The following is a 5,195-nucleotide window of genomic DNA, read 5'->3' on the forward strand; positions in this document are numbered from 1 at the left end:
GTCGCCCCCTGCCCCCCCGCCAGCCACAGCTCCCTGGGGAAGGGACAAGGACACAGAGATGGGTTTGTGGCTGTCAGCCCCAGCACTTGGCTCCCCACTGGCCCTGGAACGTGCTCTGCTCATCCCAGCCATGCCACCCTGGTGTCCCCCGTGAAGTGTTGTGGTGTTTAAGTGACGTTAATCTGATGAAGGAGTGACAAGCAGCATCGATATCCTGCTCCCACCGTACAGAGATCACGCCACAATCGGCATCTGGGAGCACTGGCAGAGGTGGCAGTGAACCAGGAGGTGCCAGGCCAGGGGTGCCAGGGACAGATCCACAATGTGCTGTGCCCTAGGTTGTCCCCATTCTCCTGCCCTGACCCTGCAGGTGATGGTGCCAGGGGACCTGCAGTCCCTCAGGCCCAAACGAGGGCTGGGGATGGGCACAGGTGTCCTAGGCAGCAAAGGAGCCATCCTAGGAACCCCCAGCTGGCACTGAGCTTGGCAGTGTGGGGATGCTCTGGCTCTGCCCAGCAGTGGGCCACCAGCACCACCCACCTGCCCCTCGGGAACAGCCCATCCCCATCCATCCCAGGCAGGTGCTGCGGACACAGGTGACCATCCCCAGGGAGAGGGGCTGGGTGACACCGTGCCCCCGCCGTGCTGTGCCCTTGGTGCTGGGCAGAAGCGCAGGGAAACAAAGGAGCCGATAAGCTGGGGGGGCAGGGGGGACTGGGGCTAAGCGTGCAGGCGCAGGAGATTTCAGGGCCTGAAATATTCATCAGGGCTGATGCGGCGCCTGCCGTCACGCCGGCCGTGAGCGATGGCACGGGGGGGCTTCAATAATGCATCGCTTGGAAATGGCTCATGAGAGGGGCTGGGGGCACAGCGAAAATGGGGGTCCCTCCACTGGCTGCGGTTGCCCCAGGCCTGTGCTGCTGGCCAGGTGACACTGCTGCTGGGTGCTGGACAGGGACAGAGCAGGAGGTGCTGGTGGCACCACCAGGGACAGCCAGGAGAGCACCGAGAGGTGCTGGTGGGTGTGGGGTGCCCTGTGCTGCTGGCACCCACCACCCGAGGGGGTGGCAGAGGACCCTGTGTGGGTGCAGTGTCCCTGCAGCCTGGCAGTGGGTGTCCGGTTGCTCCATCTGGGCTGGGTGGGAGCGCCATGCCTGGGTGTGAGCACGGCCCCATGCCCCCCATGACGGGTGTTGTTGTCGCAGCCACTTTGTGCTCCCGTGCTCAATAATTCAGTGCATCGATCTGCCTGTGCTGCACTTGCCTCTGGCCACAGCCTGGCCACACCAGCCAGTCCTGCCAGCTGCTGGGACTGGCCCGTCCCTGTCCCTGGGACTGCAGGGACCGGAGGAGCTGCCCAAGGCAGAGCAGAGAGCACCAGCCCCGTGCCCAGTGGAGCCAGATGCTGGTCAGGCAGCACCAGGCTCTGCCATGGCTAACGAGCTCTTTGCCAGGGAAGCTCATTAGCCGCCTGAGGATCAAAGGAGCACAGGGCACATTGGCGGATGTGGGGAGCAGGGCCCGAGACGCTCCAGGGCTCCATCTCCACCATCCCCACAGCATCCTCCCAGCGGACACGTGCCCAGAGAGGCCGGACGGCAGCGCAGGTGGGGTGAGCCTGGTGACACCCCAGGCACAGAGCCCCTCAGCATGCACTCTGGCACCCTTGGGAGGTGCTGCCCTGGTGGGCACCTGCCCCAGCCTCTGCCCTCACTGTCTGGCTGCCCTGGAGATGGGGGCACAGTGTGCTGGGTGGTGACCCATGTCATTTGCACTCATTGAAGTCCTAATCATTCTCCCCAGGGATCCAGAGATTGTCCCAGAACAGGAACCATGCAGGCCCTCAGTCTGCAGCAGGTCCAAGCAGTGCCAGCAGCAAGGGCAGCTCTGGCCCATCCCTGTTCTGGCACAGCAGGATTATTGTCCAGCAGGATTACATCAGACTGGGGATGCACTCCAGCATGTGCAAGGGCACAGGCATGACAGGACAGATGGACACAGGCACGGACAAACAGCCACCCTGGCCCAGAATGGTGATGGCACAGGCAGCATCTGTGCCGACACCCCTGCATGTGCACACCCACCAGTGCCAGGCTGTCTCCCACCCCAGCGGGCTCGGCTGCCACACTGACTGCCACCCTGGGCCTAACATCAGTGTGGACATTGTGTGGACACAAACATCAGTGCCTGCTGCTCCCACCTGGCAGCTGGGACCGGCCAGCTGCTCGCCCAGCCCCCCGGGATGCGGGTGGGATGCGACAGCCCCTGCACGCCTGTGCGGCGCCAGCGCCAGCCCGGTGCCCGCACCCTCATTGCTATGGCAGGAGCGGGCTCGGTGCGTGCAGCTCCGGTTAATTAAGCGGCGCGGGCCAGCTCCCTCCAAGCCCCCGCTGAGTGTTTTGCTAAATTATAACCTTGACGATGCGCATCATCAGGCGGCTGCTGGGGAACAGCCGCTCTGGCCCCCACACCCTGTGCTCAGCACTGGTGTGGTGGTGTGGAGCTGCCCGGCCGCGGTGCCATCAGGCCGGGGTGGCATCACGAAGAGGTGACATCCCTCAGAGTGTCCGTGACCACCGGGTAACGAGGGAGCTGGTCCGAGGTGGGTGATGGGCTCCGTGGTGTGGCCTCAGAGTCCTGGGGAGCCTGCGGCCAGTGCCTGGTGTCCAGTGCATCGTGCCCAATGTCCAGCACCCCCAGGGCCCTGCTCCTCAGGGCTCAGCATGTGTGTCCCCTCAGCACACGTGTCCCCTCGGCATGTCGAGCCAGTGGCCCCGTTTCCATGGTGACACGGAGCCATTTCCCATCTCCAGGATGCTCTCGACAGCTCTCGGGTGGGTGCTGCCGCCGTTGCCCTTCGCCCATGGGAAACCGGCAGAGATGGGCCCCACCGCCCTGGGCGGCCGCGCTCCTCGCTTTCAGCCCTCGGGGCGGGGCACCGTGCCCATGTCCCCTGCGTGTCCTGGGGCTGCCCCGGCACGGCTGCAGTGCCTGACCTTATCTTCACCCCGGGGTGATGAGGGGCGTTTGGGGTACGCTGAAGCCCGTGCCATGGCAGGGTTGGGTGGGGGGACCCCGGCAGCGTGGCTGGGGGAGGGATCTGGTGCCAGGAGCAGAAAGCTGCTGGGAACACCACGGAGCTCAGGGACTGTGCCCAGGCTCATCCTGGTGCCACGGTGCATCCAAGGTCCCTGTCCTGACAGTGAGCCAGGGCATGGCGTGGGCATGGCCATGCTGTGTCCCCCCCGATTGCCCGCTGCGGCTCCCAGCCCCTGGCACGACACGGCTCTTTATCCCGCTCTCCATCTCAGTGCTTCCTATTACCATTTCCCATCACTTGCTATTCCAGGTGATAAATTTTTCCTTCCCAGTTTCTGAAGGCTTAACTCCCACCCACCGGGGGCACCCGACTTCCTCACCCCACACTCCTCCCCATGGCACCCCAGCATCCCCGCTGGTGTGTGTGGCACGGGCAGGGGGGGGTGGTGTAGGGGCGGCCCCGAGGCAGGGGGGTGGCGAGACAGAAGGGATGGGCTAATGGAGCCCATTCCTTGAATAGATTCAATTTCTGCCGCGGCGGCTGCGGGGTGCGGAGCCATCAATTGGATTCAGGGGATGGGGAATCTGATTTGGAGCGGCCGCGCCATCAATTAGCCGTTATTGATGGCATTGCTCATTGGAAGTCGATGGGATTTGAAGCTGGTGGCAGCTCCCGCATACCAAACAACGCCGGCTCAAGGACAGGACCCTGCTGTGCCCAGACCCAGCGCCCAGACCCAGACCACCCAGCCACCCGCCCTTGGCCTTGTCTGAGAATCCCTGGGGATCTGGGGAAGAGGCGGTGCAATGGGCAGCCCCCCCTGGAATCCCTGCCTGGGTTCCCACGAGGCACAGCCCACCAAGATCCCTGCATGGGGGTCCTGCGGGGCACAGTTGTGCCCCAGCATCTTTGTATGGGGGTCCTTTGGGGGATGCCCCCACCCAGCATCCCCACATGGGGATCCCACAGGGCACAGCACCCCAGAATCCCTGCGTGGGGGCCCTAAAGAGCACAGCCCCTCAGCATCCCTGCGTGGGGGTCCCACAGGGCATGGTTGTCCCCTGGAATCCCTGCAGGGGGGTCCCACAGGGTACAGCCCCCGATCATCCCTGCAGGGGGGTCCCACAAGTCACCATCACCCCTGGCATCCCCACACGCTGGTCCTGCAGGCACCATTGCCCCCCAGCGTCCCCACAGGTGGGCACTTTGGGGTTGCCCCCACCCAGCACCCTACAGGGGGGTCCCTTGGTTTGATGTCCCCCAGATGGTTTCACCCCCTCCTGGTGGGAGGGGCCACAGGACCCGCATGCCCCCCTCTGCACTGGGCAGTCCATGGGGATGGGGTACCCCTCCCTGCGGGGCTGGGGTACAGGATGGGGTACAGGATGGGGTGCAGGACGGGGTGCAGGGTGCAGTGGGGGAAGGGCAGGCAGCAGAGTGGGGGGAGGGGAGCGGCACGGTCGATGCTTTCGCTCAGCCTCTTGCCAAGCAGCTTCTTTCTCCCAGAAGCCATAAAACCTGTCTGACGTGCCCGGCACCACTGCGGCAGGCGGCCGGCAACGCCTGCGCGGCGAGGGGCTGGGGGGCCCTGCTGCGCGCAACCCCGGGGGGAGTTGGGCACCTCTTGAGCCCCCCAGGAGGACAAGTGGGGGGCTGCACTCATGGGATAGGGGACCAAGAGCCTCAGGGAACTCTCCTGCCAGTTGGCAAGCCTGGGGCACGTGGCTGCGCCGGAGCCACGACTGACAGGGATTCGGTGGTGCCATGGGATCGGCCCCCGCAGCAGCCTGGGCGCCTGGTTGGGAAGGGGGAACCCTGAAGCTCCCCACAGCCCCCCACGTCAGGGGTGCAGATGGAGAGATGGACAGGGAGGGGCTGCTCTGAGGACACCCCAACCACACCCAAGGGTGGCAAGAGGGACCAGGGTGCCTGGATGGGGGCCTTGGGTCAGTGACCCCCAAGTCCATTGCCCCCTCACCCCCTGTCCCAGTGCTCATCCCACCGCCAGGTGTTAATTACCAGCAGCTCGTCTGTAATTAAAGCTCTCCGGTGACAGGAGCTGATGACTCAATATCAAACTGCTGCAATTAAGCCCTTGGCCGTAAAGGCTGTGCAGGGAGCGAGGGGCAGGGACCCCCCTGGAGGAGCCGCCCTG

The sequence above is a fragment of the Corvus brachyrhynchos genome, unplaced genomic scaffold, assembly GCF_000691975.1.
Source record: "Corvus brachyrhynchos isolate BGI_N302 unplaced genomic scaffold, ASM69197v1 scaffold122, whole genome shotgun sequence".
Taxonomy (NCBI): Eukaryota; Metazoa; Chordata; class Aves; order Passeriformes; family Corvidae; genus Corvus; species Corvus brachyrhynchos.